Genomic DNA, 9,088 nt, shown 5'->3' with positions numbered 1-9,088 from the left:
TTCATGGGTTTTGGGTGGACATATCTTTTTTTTGAGGGGGGCACAATTCTACCCACTAAAAATTCTTTTTAAAATTAATGAGTAAATGAATGAAAGGGAAAAAATGAACTCTATATGGGTATGTGTTCATATGCACAAAAGATAAAGATAAGAAATATTGCTTTGTTTTTACATTTTTATTTGTTACCTTCTATTTGGAATTTCATTTTGCAGATAATCCATCATTCTTGTTGCTCAGAACTCTGTTGACAGAACTCTGTTACGTTAAATAAGGAGACACAAGTGGGAAATCTATGCAATCATTCTAACTATACTACTTCCTTTTCTGACATGACTATTTTTTTTTCAAAAAAGTATGTTTTAAAAATCTATTTCTTATTTGGCCTTCTTTCTGTCTCCTAGAGTAAGACATAAATTAAGAGACTACTACACAAATAGAACAAGGGTTTTCAAATAGGCATTTCTACATATAGCACCTTACTCTTGGTCCCTCAAAACAAAGTCCACTTTAAGAAACAGGGCTCGCAGACTGCAGCTGTTTCTTCTTGTAGAGAGTTATATTTGTATATTTTTGCAAACAGAACAGGTTGGGAAGTTACAGACCTAGAAAAACATAATAAAAACATCCAGAATCACTTTCTGTTTGGTTTTAATATAGTCATTTTCTCCTTCCACTTTCAATGACTGAAAGATTTAATTTGAGTAATATGCCACAGGAATGTGGTTTCAAGGAGGAGCAATGTCCAAATATCCACCTCTCTCTTCCTCCCTTGAAAAAAAAGCATAATTTACTACAATATACATTGTGAGACTTTGAGATGTTTCCTTCTTTCTGCTGGCATTTGTGTCCTTTCTTATTTCAATAAATAAATACAAAATATATTAAAATTTAATTATAGTTCCCAAAAGAGGACTGTGAGCAAAATACAAGTGTTCTTTTGACGTGTTTCAAAACAATAGCACCACCAAATTTTGTTAGGAAAATAATTTAAATATTTAATATGTGTTTAGCTTTTGTCCATCAATTTATTTTTTCAATATAATTATCTCCTCAGAATGCATATTGAATTTTTCCTAAGAAGCTCATAGATCTTTATAAAGAGCAAATGGAAAACATGGAGCATTGAACTCCAAGCCTTGATTGTGGGGAGACATGGGCGGCGAGGGCATTAGAACACGACAGTCAGTCCTAAGAAGGCAGCAGGCTGGGGAGGGAGGCGTCTGTAATTGCCATAGACTGACTCCCTCCATTCCATTCTGAGCAGCAGGAATGGGCCCAAATCACCTTCTCTCCTAAAAGTTGTGCATTGTCCCTTTACACAATAGTGCCTCCCCTTTTGTCTTCAAGTCTGCCCTGGTTCTTCTTTTAAACTCAAGAATGACAACCCATCTGCTGCCACTTCTTCCCTTAGTGCTCATGGCCTACATATCACTAATTGATCACAATATTCTTTATTATTGAGCCTTTTGCTCAGGCAGCCATTTGCTCACTCAGAAATTGTCCAAGAGACAAAAATGTCACCATTCTTGCTCTAATTCATGAGATGTGGTCCTTAGTCCCTGCCTAGCTTTTGCCAAACTCCTTGCCCAGAGAGGCTGTATCGTGCTTCCTGTCTTCCTGCTAAGAATCACAGTGCCACCACCTGTCTGGCTTGGAGTAGTGCCTGCTGCATGGATTCCCCTGTACTCTCACCTGCTTGCCAGCTTGGAGTCCTTGGGATAGAGACCCACCTGGATCAGGTCAGAGACTACCTGCCTGGACCGGGTCCACAGTTACCTGCCTGGACCACATCTGAGATTACCACATCTTTTAACTACTATGTCCTGGATTTCATTGTCGGGGTAAACCCTTGCATCTGTGTGCCTTTTTGCTGCTCATGGCCTCCCTGCCCTGGCTTCTGCAATAGTCGCAGTAACTGGGACTCCTGAGATCAAGACACATTTTGTTCCAAGAGGATTTTGCCCCCAAACCCAAATATCAGTCTCAGTTGTTTTCTTTGCTATATTCATTTTTGTTAGGATTAAATGCAGTAACTCTTATGAGGCATTTAGCATCGTTCCTAGCATCTAATAATCACTCAATAAATATCAGCTGCTGTAAGTTCTGTTATCATCATAATCATCATCCCTTCTATCAGGATCTCCATCTCAATTCCAGAGAGGCTTCTTCTCAAACCATTAGGAACAGGCTTCAAGTCTCAGAGACCCTCTGGCCATGAATGGACCTGGGGGCAACCATACCTAACAAGCACTCAAATTGGAGCCCACAGCAAGCAATAGCGCTCGCTGCCGTTTACTGAGCTCTTCCTGTGTGCCAAGCACCTTGCACAGCTTATCTTACTGAACCCCCACAGCACCCCCGAATTATAATTCCCATTTTATCGATGAGAAAATGGAGGGGTGGAGAAGCCCACACCCAACAAAAACAACGGATAGCAAAACTGAAATCAAACCCAGACCTTCTTAACTCAAAACTCATTCTTTTGCCGCTGAACATGTTACTTCTCTACAAACAGTCTGCATCCCAGAAGCTGAGCTTAATTTCTCGGATTCCAGATCATCAGGTCTTGTCTTGTGGCCTGTATATTTCCTGCTCAGCCTCATGTTGGGGAATTCCTGAAACTTTCCTCTTACAACCTACCTTTTGATTCCTTTCTTCTCCTCTTCTAGTCTGTCAGCCAGACTCCTACTCCTAGTGGTTAGCCCCTCTGGTTCCATGGCTGGACATGATCAACCTGGAAGACCCAAATCAGGTTTAAATCCCCCAGTTAGCTATTCCAGGCCACATTCCAGCTGTTTCACTCTCTCCTTCAAATTCCTTTTACTCTCCTATTACTCTGCATCCATTGTCACACAATCATCATTCTTAACTATTCCCTGTTTCAAGTACTCATTCAATCATTGGTTCATTTATTCAATGACTTTACGTTTGAGTACATATTATAAGCCAGATACTGAGTTTGGTGATGTGTATGGAGATGGGTAGATAAACTATTTGAAATACCTTAAGGTAATTTTTTTTTTTAAAGATATTTTTTTCCTTTTTCTCCCCAAACCGCCCCCCCACCGGGTACATAGCTGTATATTCTTAGTTGTGGGTCCTTCTAGTTGTGGCATGTGGGATGCCGCCTCAGCATGGCTTGATGAGTGGTACCATGTCCACGCCAGGATTTGAACCCACGAAACACTGGGCCACCTGCAGCAGAGCGTGCGAACTTAACCACTTGGCTGCGGGCCGGCCACTGCCTTAAGGTAATTTTAGTGGGTCAAATAAGAAATATATACAAATATCTATAGTACTCTGTTGAATTAAAAAAATCACAGTGAGAAATAGAGCTAGAAGAATTCAGACAAGGGGTCCGGCCCCATGGCCCAGTGGTTAAGTTCACGCACTCCACTTCAGCGGCCCCGGGTTTCACCAGTTCGGATCCTGAGCATGGATATGGCACCGCTCATCAGGCCATGCTGAGGTGGTGTCCCACGTAGCACAACCAGAGGGACCTACAACTAGAATATACAACTAGGTACTGGGGGGGCTTTGGGGAGAAGAAGGGGAAAAAAAAGAATTCAGACAGGGAAGAACCACTTCTACCTGGAAGGGAATGAGGAAGAGAGAATGATTCCATCGAACTGAGGCAGAAGATTTTGAGAGGAGGCTTTGAGAGAAAGGGCCTTCTAACCGGCCGGCGCTGTCTGAACACGGGCACGGATCTTGGTGAGGGCACTGTCAAGGGATGACAAGTAGCTGTGGTTTGACTGGACGTTAGAGTGTATCGAGGAGCATTGTGGGATGGGGTACACGGCGGAGGCCCTAGGAGATTTTTGAGAAGACGTCATCAGAACTGTGTTTTGTATCCCTCCCTCCAAAGACACAGCAAGTCCACTGAAGTTTTAAATCATGTTTTTATACTTCTTTCACATTTCCTCGGATCTCAGCACAAACCTGGACACAAGAGTATTTAATAAATAGCCAAATGACTGATAAGAAGCAAATTGCATATGACAGCTCCATTATATATCCTGCTATTTATCAACTTTCATGTTATTGGGATTAATTGTTTTAATTACAAAGTATAGAGTCTAATTAGATGGACTGATATTTAAGGAAAATACCCTTTGTCTCTGAATCAGTATTGAGCTAAAGATAATACTGTAAGTGTTAGTTTCATCTTCAAAAATATTTATTATGAGAAGAGAAGCTCTAGATGAGCCACATATAAAAATGTGACCTTAATATTTATCATCTTAACCTCATTTTTGTCATTATGGATTTTAAAATTTTGCGTTAACAGAAATATTTTCCTCAAATCTTATCAAGTACCTGGAAAATCTTTTCTTAAGTAGCCATTTTTCTATTTTTCTTTTCTTTAAAAAAATGTGATTCAATCATTTCACACGCTCACTTTTTAAAAAAACTTTTTATTGGGGCTGGCCCCGTGGCCGAGTGGTTAATTTCTCGCGCTCCGCTGCAGCGGCCCAGTGTTTCGTTAGTTCGAATCCTGGGCACGGACATGGCACTGCTCATCAGACCACGCTGAGGCAGCGTCCCACATGCCACAACTAGAAGAACCCACAACGAAGAATACGCAACTATGTACCGGGGGGGCTTTGGGGAGAAAAAGGAAAAAAAAAAAATCTTATAAAAAAAACCTTTTTATTAAGATTATGATAGTTTACAACCTCGTGAAATTTCAGTTGTACATTATTGTCAGTCATGTTGTAGGTGCACCACTTCACCCTTTGTGCCCTCCCCTCACCCCCCCTTTCCCTTGCTAGCCACCAATCACTTCTCTTTGTCCATATGTTTAACTTCCACCTATGAGTGGAGTCATACAGAGATCGTCTTTCTCTATATGGCTTATTTCACTTAACATAATACCCTCAAGGTCCATCCATGTTGTTGTGAATGGGACGATTTTATCCTTTTTTAAGGCTGAGTAGTATTCCATTTTATATGTATACCATATCTTCTTTATCCAATCATCAGTTGATGGGCACTTAGGTTGCTTCCACATCTTGGCTATTGTAAATAATGCTGCAACGGACATAGGGGTGCATGGGACTTTTGGAATTGCTGATTTCAAGTTCTTTGGATAGATACCCAGTAGTGCGATAGCTAGGTCATAAGGTATTTCTATTCTTAATTTTTTGAGAAATCTCCATACTGTTTTCCATAGTGGCTGCACCAGTTTGCATTCCCACCAACAGTGTATGAGGGTTCCTTTTTCTCCACAACCTCTCCAACATTTGTCACTTTTTGTTTTGGTTATTTTTGCCATTCTAACAGGTGTAAGGTGATATCTTAGTGTAGTTTTGATTTGCATTTCCCTGATGGTTAGTGATGATGAGCATCTTTTCATACCACATGCTCACTTTTTAAAAATTTTATTTATTTAATTTTACTTTTTTGCTGAGGAAGATTAGCCCTGAGCCAACATCTGTGCCAGTCTTCCTCCACTTTGTATGTGGGCCACTGCCACGGTTTGGCTGATAAATGGTATATGTGCTCTCCCAGGACCCAAACCTGCAAACCCAGGCCACCGAAGTGGAGCGCACTGAGCTTAACCACTATGCCATGGGGCCAGCCCCACACACTCATTTTTAATGTTATAAAAAAAGATATCAGGGGCTGGCCCCGTGGCCGAGTGGTTAAGTTCACGCGCTCCGCTGCAAGCGGCCCACTGTTTCATTGGTTCGAATCCTGGGCGCGGACATGGCGCTGCTCATCAAACCACGCTGAGGCGGCGTCCCACATGCCACAACTAGAAGGACCCACAACGAAGAATATACAACTATGTACCGGGGGCTTTAGAGAGAAAAAGGGGGGAAAAAAAAAACTTTAAAAAAAAAAGATATCATGTTTTCACAAAGCTAAATCATCAGAACTAGCCATTTGTACAGGACCAGAAGGTCCAGGAAAACCAACCGTTCACACGCTCTGGACCCCAGGCACGAATGACTGTAGAAACATCTGAGCTATTCAAAGACCATGAAAGCAAACAAATAAACAAGGCTTCTTCTATTTCCACCCAGGATTCCCTCGCTGAGCTATGTTTATCTTCCCAAGGCCAAGAAAGAGGGGCTGAAAGACAGAAAAGATTGGGGTATCAGTGCTCTCAAACAAGTTTCTTTGTCGAAGGCCCTCTTGTTGGGGTGGAGGACCCTCCAACTGCAGCTTTGGTGGAGAAGTGAATGGCATCCTGCTCGCTTATTTGACCTGCGATCCTGCGTGTCAGCCTCTGCTCGCTCTGATGGAGAGGTAGAACTCGGCGTGGGGGGAATGTGCCCCACATTGCAGAACGGGGTGCCGTGTTTACATAACCTGTCCTACCTAAAGTGAAAATGTGCCTTTCTTGGACTAAATTCCTTACTACTGGTCAGTTGTAAAATATACTTTAGGTAAAGTGAAGTTCCACCCAGATAATACTTTGGAAGTAACAAGTAATTACAGACATGCTTGGAACATTTATTTATAACTTTGGAAATTTTCTGAGTGAAAACTGCAAGTTCCCTCAGAGAGGTGGATGGGATGTTTGCATCTACTCTATTGGCCGGCAAGATTTAGCAGGTTGTGCTATTTGCAAATATATTCCTTTTTAGGAAGGAACCATGTGTTTATTTTAAAAATGTCACCAATATTTCTTGCCTCTTCTCGTTTGTCTAACTACCCCTGTTGATTGTACAGGAGACAACTGTGTGTACAGAGAGCTTTCTCTACTTGAGAAATTCTTTGGTCTGCTCTTTTGGAAAACTAATGTCACAGAGCGTCCAATACAGATATTAACATTGGCTGCATCTAGTCCAGTAGCAATGCCGGGTCAGGAGAGATTTGTTGGAGCTGAACTCATTGCATCAAAACTATTTTGCTTTTTTTCTATGCTCAGAAAAACTATAGTTGCAAAGTGAGTCAACATCCTGTAGCATGCCGCAATGTCTCGGGCCGAGCTGTGAGATTTCCTTTCTCATATGTGGTAGCACTGTCCATAGTGTCTCTCATCTTTCTAAATCTGCTCTTCCCAGACGGAGATGGTCTACAAGTTGTTTGTACTGAGTGGTTTTGAGGGGGGGTTAAGAATAGCAAGTACAAGTACATTATTATTATTTTCAGCCCTCTCTTCAAAAAAAATGCCACGCGTCGTATGCATTTACTTTTATGAAGTAAAAATGGTCATTCCCAGTAGAAGTACACGGTGGAGGATGGGAAACAGATGCTTTGGTCAGACTCAAGGACTGACTATAACGTGACATGGAAACAGACAAAAACAAGAACGCACTTGTATAATACTCTGACTTCAAGGAGCTGATTGACCAGAGGGCATGCACACACTTTGTTTCAACAATGTTTTGCTAACACCGATTGGCCTGATTTCCTACCACCGTAAGGAGCCAGGGAGCATTTTATTTCTCCTGTGCATGTGTTTTGACTCCATACTTCGTTTGGGAGATTGGTATCACAGGGAGGTACCCCTTCATTTAGATAGAGAAAAGCAAAGTCTTGAAGGAATGACTGAATAATAACCAAATTGTCAGATCACGAATTTGCTGCAAACATGGAAAAATCCCTTTAAAGTTTTCGTAGTGTAGAAATGACATGTGTCTTAGGATGAGCACCCTAGAAGTAGATCTTGTGAAAAGGGTTTGAGTGCAAGTAGTTTATTGGCAGGTGATCTCAGGGAGCAGAGGTTCCCGGTAGGGTGGGGAATTGAGATGGGAAAGGGAAGGGAGCCAATAAGAAAGGGTGTGTTACTGAGCAAGGTACTGATGCAGGTGAGTAGGCTCAGTCCCTCTGAGGAGCTCGGGGAAACAGTGTAGGACACTGAGTTGTCCAACCCGAGGAACAAAGAAGCTAAGGGATGTATCTGCAAGATTTCATCTTTCGTTGGGGACTGCCTTCAGGACATTAACTTCCCATTTCTTCTGGCTTGCCCTGAGCAAGGGTGGGTGTGCCTCTGCAGCCCAAAAGAGCTCCCAGGGAAAGAGCGACATTGCCTTTGGCTTGTATGGGAATCAGAGGAGTTGTGGGTTATGAGTAGACGGTGTTGCAGCAGAATGCTAATAACTTACTTACCCAAAAAGGTGAAAAAGCAAACGGATATATTGATGTAAATGAATGAATGAGTAATTTGAAATTTTGTTGAGAAATGTTATATTTACAGGATTTCAACATACCTTTTCAGAAAATATCTATTAATTACAAAGGGGAAAAGATTACATTTACAGTGGGGAAGACTGTCAAACCACCTGAATCAAGTGACGTAAGTTACCATGACCAGGCAGGAGACAAATTAAAACCATATGCCACCCGATAGAGGCAAGGAGAACACAGCCTCACTTCTATGATCTTGCTGCCAAAGAAGCACGATCTGACTGTAATCCTGGAGGAACATCAGACGAACTCCACTTAAAGGACATTCTACAAACTGTAACCTGTTCTGTGACCTTTAAAAAGTGTCAAGGTCATGAAAGTGAAGGATGGACTGAAGAATTGTTTCAGATTGAAGGCGTCTAAAGAAATACGACAACACGTATCCTACAACATGTGATTCTGGACTACATATTTTTCCTATAAAGGACATTATTGGGACAATTGGAAACCTTGAATGAAGCCTGGGAGTTAGATGTAGTGATATATCAGTCTTAATTTCCTAACATTGGTGGTATATTGTGCTTCACAGGAGCGCATCCCTCTTAGTAGGAATTACACACTAAAGCATTCTGAGTTGATGGGGCATTTTGGTAACTTACTCTCAACTGGCTCAGGATAAAAATCTTTCCTTCACCATTCTTCTAACTTGTCTGCAAGTTTGAGATTGTGTCAAATCTGCTTTTTTTTTTTTTAAGTAAGTGATTAAAAAATCAAGGCACAATTATGTAGAATTTATCCACTCCCCTTTCCTTTTAAAAGATCTCTCTTTGATTGTGGGTAGTCCCATATAGAGTATCATTGCACCATTAGGTAAGAACCAAAGAGCCAAATCGGGCACTAGGTACCAGAACTCTGGCTGAATTCTAGTCTTATTGTGCAGCATTTTCACTTTGAATAGCCACAAGAGAATTCCTCATGTGACTATTCATGCTGAGAATGAAT

This window comes from Equus przewalskii, chromosome 3, assembly GCF_037783145.1.
Source record: "Equus przewalskii isolate Varuska chromosome 3, EquPr2, whole genome shotgun sequence".
Taxonomy (NCBI): Eukaryota; Metazoa; Chordata; class Mammalia; order Perissodactyla; family Equidae; genus Equus; species Equus przewalskii.
Note: the sequence above shows the minus strand (reverse complement) of the source record.